Genomic DNA, 14,619 nt, shown 5'->3' with positions numbered 1-14,619 from the left:
CCTTCAGCAACCCTAAAATTAAGTGTGTATCTTGGCCGTTTGTCTCACTAACCCTAAAATCCAGAGCGTACATCTTACAAACCCTAAAGTGCATAATGCCACTGAACCTCGTTTGAGGTTATAAAACCAAAAAACTTTTTTTTTTGCCTCATTGTCAGAAGTCATTTTCACTCTTCTTACTCTCTTGATTTGGATTAACATTAGTGGGCCTATTAGCATTATTTTATAGCTTCATTAGTGCTACTTAGCACTAAGCATTGGACCTTTCACATTGGACCTTTGTGTCAGGCTTAGGTTTTAGCATGGAGTCACGCGAGGAGAGCCACGAGGAGGGCCACTTGTCTATTGTGGACCTCATCGTGGAGATAGATCGTGAGTTAGCACGACTATCTGTAGGAGTGCTAGAGACACACCATCTACATTACATATCGTGGTGGCAGACTTGGAGGCGATGCTTTTGTCCCTCGTAGCCTTCACGATATTGTTTATGTAGATGAGTGCATAGCCCACCATCGCACTGCTCCTGTGTCACATGGCCTAACATATCGTCAGGTTTGTGATCTTGGTCGGATTAGGGATGGAGCCTACTTAGATCTTTTCCTCGATAGTCGTGGGATGAGGCCTGGGGCAGGCAAGCCCCTTACTATTTCGCAGTGTTCGCATCCTCGTATGGTGGCACATATCTACAGTCGATATGTTGCCGCATATGGGAGGATGCCGAACAACTGCCAGATTCCCATATACTTTGCAAAGCAATTATATGTGGAGTTTGTCTTAGGGGAGGAGGTGGATTACACTAGCCATCGGCCGGGTGGTGGTGCGAGGCCGTCTCCAGGACTAGGGTAGGCGGCCTCCACCAGCCCTTCGTGTAGCTCCTATAGATCCTTCAGTTGTGCCTATGTCGATAGTCGAGGCTCTTGGCACCCTGGTTGGCATCGACATACGGAGTACCACGGAGGGCATCCAGCATGTGGTGCGCTTGTTCTCATAATCGATACCGAGGACAGATGTCGAGGTATTTACATATTTATTACTTCTTAAGTTTTTTTAGTCATTTATTTACATGTTTATATGTACTTTTCTATATTTTTACATGAGCTGCGTGGTTGATTATGTCACGTAGGGTCCCACACCTACCACTGAGAGACTCAATCAGGAGTTGGTAGAGGCGAGAGCAGAGATTGACCACCTTAGAGCTGCATTACAGATGGCAGCAGAGGGAGCTACTGCAGAGGCACGGCATGTGAGAGAGTCTGACATCTAGTAGGTAGGTTTCTCTTGCACGTAAAAGAGTTATAATTAAGGTCCTAAGTTATAAATTTCTTTAACCTAATGAGAGACTAATAAAATATTTTTATGCTTTACTTTTTTGCGTAGGCTCAGACTGAGGTAGAGAGTTCTAGAGCTAAGGCGCAGCATCACATGATTATGGAGCGGATTGCATAGCATAGGCCAGAGCAGTTGATGCTGCATGTTCGAGAGTTTCGCAGATCCTCAGACGTGACAGTGCCCTACTGGCCTTTATATCCACGGCCTGTTACATAGAGGTTTTTTGACGACCTCTCCCTCAGGATGCACCACCATTCCTCCATGATGCCTGCTGCGCTCTCTGTATCGATGACATTAGCAGTACTGATGGATATGCTCTGGGATGTGGACATAGAGGGACCCTCGACATCAAAGTGGACCACTGCAAGTAGCCCAACTCTAGCACCAAGATATTATCCTACACCAAAAGTGCGACCACAGATCACACCACAACAACGTTTCTCTCTCACTATGACAGTCGGAGGGTAGAGGAGCCAACTCGGCCTCCCATAAATGCACCTCCTGAAATGCGGGTAACAGGATCTTTGGAGAGGCTTGGTGAGGTAGGTAATAGGGGACCCACACAAATTCAGGATGCATATGGACCACCTTACCCAAAGAGAGGAACCACTGAGAGTGAGAGGCCGTAGGCTTGATGATGAGTATTCAAGACGAGTAAGGCCATCAACTCTTCAGAAACTGGTAAAGAAGTACGAAGGGCCGGGAGATCCATATGACCATGTAGCAGCATATAGGCAAGCAGTTCGAGCTGAGCAAGTGACTCACAAGCATACGCAAATTGAAGGGTTTGGGCTCACTCTTGAGGGAAAGGCCCTTGCTTGGTTTCAGGCACTAGAGGCTTCAGATAAATCTTCTTTACGAGTTTTGGAAGAGAGATTCATTGCTGCTTTTTCCTTGATGGAGATTCAGTTTTTTCCATTTGTCTTGCATCACCTAGGAGCTAGTATGCTTCTCAGCCTCTTGTCATGCATGCGTCGACCTAGCGACATACAGAGTTTTGGGCATTGATGATCTTCAACCAGGCTTCACTTGAGTAGATGCTAGGACTGGCAGGCCTCTTGATTTTACCTCAGCTCTACTGACTTGGAACTTGACGCTGCCGAGATGACAGAGATCAGGAGCCTAAGGTGCCTCCAGAGATTGAGTGGAGTGTACATGAGTTTGATGCATACCAGAGAGTCCTTCACAAGAGCCAGATCACAGCATACGAGCGTGTGAGTGATGCTGGTCCTAGTGGCACCTCGGGTGATGGTGCTAGCAGTAGTGCTGCTTCTCATCATGAGCAGCATGTCCTTACAGCAGCAGAGGAGCTTACACGAGCAGAGTGGTAGACACGTACCATTGCTGATTATAGATTTTGGGTTTACAGACAGAGACATCTTGCAGTAGCATGACGTAGAGAGAGGGAGAGGGCTATAACAGCTTATGGGACTCGTGAGCTTCCGAGTACACCAGCACCAGCTCATGATCCTACCTTTGAGGCGATAGACCTCCTCGCAGATATTCGAGGCACAATGTGACCAATCGCCATCCATACATGCTCCACAGAAGCATGCAAACTGTCGTGTGTAAATCGTGGGGGCCGTCATGCATGTGCTTCTGATGGAATGTAAGCCCAAGGTGCCAGGTACTGTGTCACAATCATGGGAGGCTCTACGGTCAATCATGCCACCATCCACATGCTAAAAAAATCTCTTTACAATCCGAGCATCACATTTGGGATACGATGATGCTGCACTCCCACACCACTCGACTACGTGGCCCGCATCTCTGAATCGCTCAAGCATCCTGCCGCCGTAGCTAATGATGCCTCAGGGCACATTTCACACACGCGCCTGTACATACCATCATGCTCTCCCTTCCCGCCGTGACCAGTCTCAAAGAATGACCAAATCACTGGGATACTAGACTGCACATGCCACCTATAAATCCATAAAACAAAGTCTTAGTTATTGTTTTCTTTAAGATGTTCTAGTGATTTTAGTTTAATTGTGAATGCTTCCTAAGTTCTCAAATACTTATCATAAATGTTCAAGATGTTCTTTCTTAGTATGACTATAGATCAGGAACCATAAGTACTACCTGTAGAGCCAATAGAATTATCGTGTGACGACTTGAACTGTGCATCACAACCATCCGACCAAACCCATTGCTGGCCACGTATGATCCCAAAATCTCGTAAAAAATCGTCATGGAGACGAAAACAGTGTTGCACAAAATGTGCATCATGTGAATGATCATTCACTGATATAGAAATGATACTCTCGAATAATGACACGGGTCTTGGGGGTACTCGCTATCCCATCTACATGAGCCTCTGCATGTCGATAGCTAATGTGGACCATAATAGCAACCTGGTTAGGTAAGCAATACAGACGATTAGAACACAAAAAATCAAATAAGTAATATAGCTCAAACACAAAACAAATATTATGAAATATAACCATTACCTGCTCTGAGAAGTAATACTCAGATTGTATCTCTTGAAAAGGTGTGAAGGTGTAGTTCTCTGCAAAATCAATCACAAAGACGACCACACCAATAGGAAACTCTACCAGGTATGCTCGGAACTGATGATCCTACCACTTGGCATAATGACTGTGCCATATATAGGGGTAGATCTGCTCCCTAAATGTGGCTGTGAAGTGACAACATGGTGTATGTTTGTCCACGAGCTGTAACTTCCTAGACTGTCACCACTCTGGAGCTGGTGTGCCACATACTCATAACGTTGCCATGGCACTATCTCTTGGTCACTTGCGTCAAGATCAACCATCTGTAGATGTGCAAGTGAACCACATGATGTGCAAATTGCTCTCCACACAAGGCATCCTATGGAACTGGACATCCTCCGTGCGTGCACACAAAAGAGAGTGGATGAAATCACGAGGCAACTCTCTACTAAGAGAACGGAACACATCATAAAAAAGTTTGAACTCAACATGGTAGCGACAACATGTGTCAGGATGACGTGAGTACCTCACAAACCAAGGCTTACACCCCTCAAATGACCTTTACCCAATTTTAAGCTCTGGATACGAAGCCACAAACTGAGAATACAACTCTGTTTGGGTCATTTCAAGAAAGCAAGCACCGTGCTCAATGAACACTCCTCTTGTCACTCTCTTACGCAAAGCTTTCGCGAGGCACGACAATTCTCCTCCCAAAAACTTTCTATCAAGGCTCTAGTGGTTTCATCTAGTAGGCGATCATGCCTAGCTACACGACCACTACTCGCCCCCCCACAAAGCACCAACCTCATTGGCATCTAAACTTTGTTGTCTAATAGACCCAACTCTAAGTGCGTGTGGTGCTATGGAAAGGATGAGAGATGGCACTCACCTTACCCTTCATTTGGGAGCTACTTATGGCTGCCACAATAGCTCGTCGAGCAGCCAAAGCGTCCGTAGAGTTCCTCTTCTTGTTAACTATATAGGAATGACGAACACTTTGTAGCACCGCCATGCCATCTCTCCACTCTCTTCGACCTCCAATGTCGGAAAGCGCCTTGCAATTGGCCATGTTGGGCAGATCGATCAAAGCATCAAGCACACATGCCTGTGAGATGAAGGCGTGAGGTCTTTGAAATAGGAATGGAAGATTGCATGGGCATGACGATGTGCCCCTAACTTTGATAGTTCTTTCCTATCCACATGATGGGCCCCCACCAAAGGAGGGGGGTGGGTACTTGTAGAGGAGAAGGGGACTCAGGAAGGGCGGGTTCATGTGGATTATCTAACCTAAGGTGTAGTGGGGGGAAAGAGGGCGGAGGGAGAGGAAGTGGAAGAGGAGGAGCAAGGCTTGGATCATCGCGCGCCGCCAAACGGAAGGTGTTGCTCGTTAACGTGCTCTCCACTCTCTCTTTCTCTCATGAGCTACCCTTTTCCTCTCCTCCTCTTGAACTTGGTGGACGGGGGGAAGTCTAGTCCTATCACGTTTTTGACTCCTACGACTTTGAGAACCCATTCTCAAGGAAGCTAAGAGAGAAAAATTTATGAAGGCTCAATGATGGGATAGTACTAGAGATAAGTGTGGGATAGTATTACAGATGTATGATTATATAGGAAAAATAGGTTATCCACTTTAAATCTCATTGGATTTCCTATCTAAGATTGATTGGATAATTAAGATAAACATAAAGATAATTAAAGATAAACTATTATCCACTTAAAAATCAATATTATTAACAATATTTATTAACAAGTCTAAATATTTATCATTACTAGATATATAAATATATCTTTAAATTTATCTTTTATTTTATAATTATATAACTGTATTTTTTTATTTTATACAAAGGTTTATTCTACATAAAATATTTTTAAAAAAATATTAAACTTAAAAATTTATTTTTTTAAATTGAATAACATGAAATTTAAAAATAATATTATTAATCTAATTCCAAAATATAATCCTTTAAAATTAGTGATTTTAAATTCTTTTATTTAGTAAGTTATATATATTTTATTATTTAAAATTCTATATTCTATTCCTCTAAATTACTAAATTAACTTTTTTAAAAATATGCTTTTGAAAAAAAAGGGGAGGTGGGAAGGAGGTGCCACGTGTCACATGCATGACACATGGCATTCTCTTGACATGTGAAACTATTATGGTTGATGTGGTAATTCCATGATGTGGCATGCCATGTCACCAAGCGCGAGGTGGCATGCAAAGGTGGTAAGAAGATGTGACATTAATGATGACTAGGATGATGAGGTGGGGAGTCAACTAGGTCGACCATGTTGACATGGAGGGTGGAGGTGGCAAGCTGCTTATGTGGATCCTCTCGAAGCTGATGTGGACCTGATGTGGACATAAAGTGGCATGCATATATAAGATTTGTGCCTATCGAAGCCTCACACATGGAATGATATCTAAGCTTTGAAGTTTACCAAGCCTAGATTTCCAAACCTAACTAGGATTAGTTTTAGACTTGAAAAGGGGAGAGTGGACACAATATGAGAATTTTCACTTGGGAGGATTGAAAATGGACCTTCCCATACTCAAATTAAGCCAAATTTTTTTAATAAATTCATGGCAACAAGCGTATTGATCCTTAGAGTTTTTAGATTGAAAGATTCAATATTTTATTTTCTAAAACTAAATTACAATTGATTTAATGGGCCTCTGACAGTCATAACAAATTTTCCAAAGTAAATCTATAAAAATCCAACCGTTAGATTTGTAATTTTACCTTATACCCACATCCTTATACCCACATTATACTAATCTTTCCCAATCTAATCATCACTAGATCTATACAATTTGAGCATTTTAAATGGTGGATGTGGTGGGAGGACAAAATAGTATATTTTTAACAATTCTAATACCTTTTAAATAATATAGAAAATAGTAGAACACATAAAAAATGACTCGATAAATCAAGTTAAGCTCTATGTTATTTGTATTTGTGATATGCAAAGTGGGAACATCATATGCAAAGTGGGAACATCATATGAGCAATAATGTAAAAGTTATAGGCAATTTACTCACATTCACTGTACCTATCTAAACCTCCGACAGGGCCTGTATATAATTTTGGTTCCCAAAGAAAAGGGGATTTGCAATCATTGGATATTCAATCAGATTATAGTTTTAGGTGCCGAACTTTGCATATGATGTTTCATTAGAAGACCTTGAAGTGAAACTCCTTGGCTAACTAGGAGAGATTGGCTATTCTTCTTGAAAAAATGCCTATTTTCTGGCTAAAGCCAAGGGTGCCCACTACATGAAACTAGATAACCTCATCTTGCGACCACCCATATAGGACTATGTATTACATGACATCAATGTTTTCATTAGCGTAGTTAAAATGTATCATCATATGCACATGCTATAGAATTGGTGGGCATGCATACATGGATGCTCTCTTTTGCCAACATCACTCAACATATATATATATATATATATATATATATATATATATATATATATTCATAAAATAGAAGATGACTACTATCCGGGATTTACTTCATCTAGCGTACTACAATAGAAATTGAGTGTCATTTTATGGATCCATCAGTCCAGCCTAACCCCATCAGTCCCATGGGTTAGCCAACCGCCCACCACTGTAGTGATGGGATCCAATTAGGAATTTGGTTAGGTTTTATCCCGGGTACCAGGGAAAAGAGTTCCTAGGCCCCCTAGTCGGATTTTCAAGCAAAATTAACTCCAGTCACACCACTTACACACCCAATATGAAATTGCCTTTTTCCTAGATTCAAATGTATTTAATTCAGTCATTTAATGAAATCATAGTGTTACTGATCATAAACTTCCAAGTATCCGGTTGAATCTTAATTTCCAATCATTCCTTCATCGGAGTATCCATGGCATTATTGCCAACCAGAATGCTCACCACCTGTTCACTGAGGGGCCTTTTCTATAGTTCCTAGCTCATAGTACCCAGTAATTTTTCACTTATAAAAATCAAGATGGAATCCTTGTTGAAGATCAGCAATATCAACCAACAGATCCATATAAGAGAGCTATGGACTCATCAGTTGAGGACCAGTAAGGTCAATCAACCAGATCCATACTCGGTTTCAGAAAACAACTCTTACTCCTTGTTCCAATATCTTTCACGACGCAGGTGTGGGTATCTTCGACGACCCAGAGCCCGAGCACCGTATGGTCAGCACCCTCTAGGATCCTTCGCAGGTCACCTAGTGCTTCACTCATAGGCCGCTTCCTTGGTCCCTCATCCATCGTACCGGAAGCTCACCATTTAAATCGAGCCGAGGTTGGTTAAGACCTTGGCCAACCTTGCTACGCGAGACATCCACCATTGACTCTCGGTCCAACAGTTTCACAACTTTATCAGTTCATGACCTTAATCACAAGAAGGTCAAAATGCTTCCCCATCATGCTTGACATAAAACAGTCATTTACAAACAGGTCACAAATACAGTTTCTATATTGAACTCTCGTCTTTCCACATTATCCCTCATCAATCCACATTACTTATTCCACATTCCATTCATATGTGTACTCATTCTTATCCAATCACATCATTTTCCATCTCATCACCTCAGATTCATTCACATCACATATCATATATTCACATCCCAATTCACATGTCATCACATCTCATCCATTCACTCATATCGACGACACATCATTTTACATACACATTCGCATTAATTATTCTACATATACATCCACATTCGTACACCCACATCATACATCTAATTCCACATCCATACATCCACATCCACATCCACATCCACATCCATACATCCACATCTACGTCCATACATCCATTTTCACATCCACATTTATACATCCACATCCACATACATACATCCACATCTGCATCTACATCCATACATCCACATCCACATCCACATCCACATTCATATCCATACATCCATATCCACATTCCACATTCATACATCCATATCCACATTCACATTCATACATCCACATCCACATCCACATCTACATTCATACATCCACATCCACATCCACATCCATAGTCATATCCATACACCTATTTCCACATTCCACATCTACATCCATACATCCACATTCACATTTATACATCCACATCCACATCTACATTCATACATCCACATCCACATCCACATCCACATTCACATCCATACATCCATTTTCACATTCCACATCTACATCCATACATCCACATTCATACCCACATCCATTTACATCTATCTGATTCCTATCACATCTTATCACATCTATTTATAGAATGTAGGAGAATTCTAATTTTTTGATATAAAGATTCTTTACGCATCTAATTAGGCATAAAGAAAACTTTAGTAGGAATAACACTTTTATAAAAATCCTTTTAGGCATCTATTTCGGCATAAGTTCAGTTTTAAGGAAAATAACACTTTTGAATTAAAAATAAACCTTTTGTGCATTTTACTATGCATAAATTCCATTTTACTGAGAATAACACTTTCAAAATAAAAATAAATCTTTTATGCATTTTACTAATGCATAAATTCCATTTTAGTGAGAACAACACTTTCAAAAAAAATAAATCTTTTATTCATCTAACCATGCATAAATTTAATTTCAATGAAAATAATACTTTCGAAATAAAAGTAAATCTTTTATGCATCTTTCTATGCATAAAATCAATATTGATAAGAATAACTCTTTTGAAGTAAAAATAAAATTCTTTATGCATCTTTCTATGCATAAAATCAAAATTGAAGAAAATAACTCTTTTGAATTAAAAATAAAATTCTTTATGCATCTTTCTATGCATGAAATAAAAATTTATAAGAATAACTCTTTTGGAATAAAAATAAAATTCTTTATGCATCTATTTATGCATAAAATCAAAATTGATGAAAATAACTCTTTTGAAATAAAAATAAAATTCTTTATGCATCTATTTATGCATAAAATCAAAATTGATGAAAATAACTCTTTTGAATGAAAAATAAAATTCTTTATGCATCTATTTATGCATAAAATCAAAATTGATGAGAATAACTCTTTTGAATTAAAATAAAATTCTTTATGCATCTATTTATGCATAAAATCAAAATTGATGAGAATAATACATGGTTGATGGAGCTAGGCCAGTCAAGCAACAAACTTACCATATGAACCCCAAATGTCCAAGATGGTCCGCAAAGAGATTGAAAGACTTATGGACATTATATTCATCTATGAAATTGCACATACGGAATGGGTATCACTGATTCTGATAGTGCCAAAGAAAAACGAAAAAGTCAGGGTGTGCATCGATCTCAAAAAGGTCAATTCTACCACCATAAGGGACCACTATCCTTTACCATTCACTGAACACATGTTAGAAAGAGTAGCGAGAAAGAAAGCCTACAACCAAGTGTGCTGATCGACCCTAAGGACCAGCACAAAACTGCATTTGCCTACTGAATGGGGTACTTATGCATACAAAGTCATGCCCTTTGGGTTGACCAATGCCCCCGGAATCTTCCAACACTTAATGTATACAGCTTACAAGGAATATCTTGGACTGTTGCATATTCTTTGGTGTTTGTTTGTGGTGTTTGTTTGGGAGTGAGAGCTAGTAAGGATGATGGAAACTAGGTGGAGAGTCTATCTACATGATTCTCTTGGGTTGGTTAGGCTCATCTTTGGGATTTGAGAGAGCTAGAAGGGATGAACCATATGTGAATCTAGCTATTTAGGATGATTTAAACATAGAGTGGGATAAGTGGTGTATATGTGAGGGTCCCATATTTGTGAACTAGGGAAGGATTTGCACTTAGAAGTTGTAGATAGCAATGCTTAGAGACTGTTAGGTCCTTAGTGGCTAATGGTGTTGTTCTTGTCGGGGTTTGTTTGAGGCTATTCCCCAAGCCCACCACCGCCATTCGCTTGCATATAGCTGTAATTTTAGAGAATATTCAAAAAGCATGTGAAAATTGGTCATAAAATGCTCAAAATCATTGTAAATTGTTTCATATGAATACGATGGGATTAGTAAGGATTAAAGATTTGATCTACATTGTTTGGTTTGATTCCGATCAAAATTGGGTCTCCAAAATGAATGGGCCCCTCGGATCACTCTAGACCTCTCTCGAGAGCTACTTTTGAGCAGAGTTAAATCAAGCAAGATTCAATCGTTTCCACTCACTAGGTAGTATACGTGAAGTATAAGTTGTGGGAAACACACCTATATGCTCACATCCTCAATCTGACACCCGTTTGCAAAACTACGGCCCTTCGAAACCCCTTCCCATCACTTTTGCAACATAGAGTAGCGCTAAATTATTAGAGCCTAACTTAGGAGTGATAGGGAGTGATTATTAGTTATTAGTGTTGAGTTCTTGGGAAGTTGAGCTGCACTAAAGGATGTTCACATAATGGTGGGGACTGCCTAAAATATCCTTGGTCACCCTCACTTATGTGTTGTCCGCATAAGAGAGAATTAATAACTTGTTCCAATCATTGTATTTCCTGTAAAACTATGCTTAATGATATACTCAAGGAATGACCGAGCTAAGTCAACGACCTAATGTGTGCCTAGACTAGCCTAGATAAGGTTAGACAATAAGTGGGAAGCTCAATAAGTTATTAGGTGTGGATGCCCAACCTTTTAAGTTCCTTATATGTAAGTGAATTTCTCTAATGACAAAGGGACATTCCCTTGAGTGTTGATTATTGAGAGTGTGCTCTTGCTCTTTTGTGTTCTTGCTCTCTACCCTATCCTTTTGCCCTTTTGGTAGTACTTATGTGCTAATGAGAGTGTGTGAGTGAGAGAGAGAGGGCTATTGTTGTTGCGCGCTCGAGCATGAGTTAATACCCAACATGCCCGTTTCACACTAGAGTGGTTTCTTGGCTGTTCAGACTAGTGGTTGCTTGTAAGTGTCCGATCACTCATTTTGGGCCCCCACCCATGCCGACCGCCACCTCAATCGTGATTCATAATCTGCTTTTGGGTTTTTTTGTTTGTCTTAGTCTTTTCAAACTTATGTTGGGCATCACCCATTGTGGCTTACACCTCTCTTCCATGTGTGCGGATTTAAATAACGCACATGATGTAGATATCTTACATCTTGAGTCTCTCATATTGCCTCCAAAGTGACTCCAAAAGTGGTAATGTATCTCTCACATAAGGCCTTTTAAAATTTCTCTAGGAAAAAAATATATTTACATTATGGGATTTATAAATTTTATAGAGGGGATGTAAGGAAATGCTAAAAATAGGCTACATAGGTATTTATAAAAGAAGCCTTGAATGCACGTGATATAGACAAATTACACTAAAGTGCCCCCCCCTCCCTTGCGTTTTCTTGCTCGCCGTGATGCTACTAGAGATTCTGAATATTTTCATATATATGAACATGTATGGATATAGGTATATAGGGTGAGTTGGTTTCTTAGTACTCTTCGAAAGCTGGAGGGCCCCCACCACTTAAATTGTAAGATTCCTCCCCAACCTCTCAAGATGTCCAGTATCTTCTCCTGTAGTCAAATCCCTCTTCAAAAATATAAAAGATCTTGTTTCTACCAGTTTTGGCCTAGAGAGAGAAAATCTTCTAGAGAGTGGTAATTCAGTTTTTAAATATTTTTGGATGGAAAAATATCTCTTCTTATTAAAATAAGTTCTCCCAAAATAGAAAATCAAAAAGATTTTCAGAAGGTGCATTAGAAATCAAGTATAATCTGTTCAAGAGGCCTTATCCTGAGGGTCAAGATTCTTTCGAAATTTTAAATTAAGGTTCCTATGGGCCAATAAGATTCATCCAAATGTGTGGAGGAGATAAATGGAAGAAATAAAGAAAATTCCCCCAAAAATGAGTAAATACTCACATAAGATGAAGAGTCGAGTAAGGACAAGGTTATTAGTTAAAAAAGAGAGATATTTAGAAGAAATGATGCATTTTTTACACCTTAGTATGGGGGAATTCCCCTCATGAAGGAGGTGCCTATTTCACTTGTGTGTTTAAACTCCCAAATAATGAGATATTTTTATCTCTCCTCTCTCCTGTTTTAACTAGATCCAAAAAGTGAGCCAAACTGACAAAAATTGACCAAACTGATCTGGAAAATTCTAGAATCAGTTTGCTTGGTTAGAGGCTCATTTTTTCCTATAAATAGAAGCCTCCCCCTTTGTTGAAGCTTAATAGTGTTTTTTGCACTGTTACCCTGCTTCTCCCAAGAGCCAAAAACTGTGAATTTACTTATAATTCATTAGTTTTTGACCTTCCCTCTTCTAAAGATTGGTGGCCACTCTTGTTTCAAACAAGAGTAGATCCCTCAAACCATCAAGCCAAAGGAAAGCTCTCAAATTCTCCTTGTAAGTTGGAGATTCTTCTCTTTTCTATTTGATTTTATGGTTTTTATGATTTTTGTCTTCTCTAAAATGATTATAATGTTATGCCTCATTGAAAAAAGGCATTCCCCTCTCTTCTTTAGTAAATCCAACCATTCTTTATCCTAGATGAACGATTAGTGGATAAAATCAAGTTTTTCATAATGTTTCGCTTTGATAAGTAGAAAATGTTTACATTAGAATGATTTAAATACTCTTGGTGAACTTCCAATTAATTTTAGAGAATTAAAAATTGAAAAATGGTCAGCCATACAAAGGAGGTTATGGCAAAATTTTTCTAAAATTGTGAAAAATAAGTGTTTTTTTTTTCAAAAAGAGTAATTCTCATCGTATATGTTTTCTTAAAGTGTTAATTTTCATCCTAGGTATAAGAAAATGCATACTAAAAATATTTTATTAAAAAAGTATTACTTTCTTTAGAATTGAATTCCATGCATAGAAGGAAGTATATTGAAATTGTTATTTTGATTATAAAAGTGTGATTTTCATCATAAATGATTTTTATACATAAATAGATGCATAAAAGAAATTCTTTTATATTAAAGGAGTATTTTCATCATAATGCATAAACATATGCAAGATATTTTTTTATATTAAAAATATGATTTTCATCATAAATAATATTTATGCATAAATAGATGCATAAAAGAAATTCTTTTATATTAAAAGAGTTATTTTCATCATAAATGATTTGTATGCATAAACATATGCATAAAAGATATTTTTTTATATTAAAAGTGTGATTTTCATCATAAATGGATTTTATGCATAAATTAGATGCATAAGAGAAATTCTTTTATTCTAAAAGTGTAATTCCTACTAAATTAGATTTATGCATGGAAAGATGCATAAAGAAATTTTTTTTAATCCAAAAGTTTTAATTTCATCAATTTTGATTTTATGTATAAAAAGATACATAAAGAATATTATTTTTAATTCAAAAGAGTTATTCTCATCAATTTTGATTTTATGCATAAATAGATACATAAAGGACTTTATTTTTAATTCAAAGGAGATATTTTCATCAATTTTGATTTTATGCATAAATAGATGCATAAAGAATTTTATTTTTATTTCAAAAGAGTTATTTTCATCAATTTTGATTTTATGCATAAATAGATGCGTAAAGAATTTTATTTTTTTTCCAAAAGAGTTATTCTTATCAATTTTGATTTTGTGCATAGAAAGATGCATAAAGAATTTTATTTTGAATTCAAAAGAGAATGGAATTTATGCATAGTAAAATGCATAAAATATTTATTTTTATTTTGAAAGTGTTATTCTCATTAAAATAAAATTTATGCATAGTAAAATACATAAAAGGTTTATTTTTAATTCCAAACTAGTGTTATTTTCCTTAAAACTGAACTTATGCCTAAATAGATGCATAAAAGGATTTTTATAAAAGTGTTATTCCTACTAAAGTTTTCTTTATGCCTAATTAGATGCGTAAAGAATATTTATATCAAAAAATTAAAATTCTC

The sequence above is a fragment of the Cibotium barometz genome, chromosome 63 (assembly GCF_041138505.1).
Source record: "Cibotium barometz isolate CiBa-2024 chromosome 63, ASM4113850v1, whole genome shotgun sequence".
Taxonomy (NCBI): Eukaryota; Viridiplantae; Streptophyta; class Polypodiopsida; order Cyatheales; family Cibotiaceae; genus Cibotium; species Cibotium barometz.
This window is presented reverse-complemented; position numbering follows the sequence as displayed.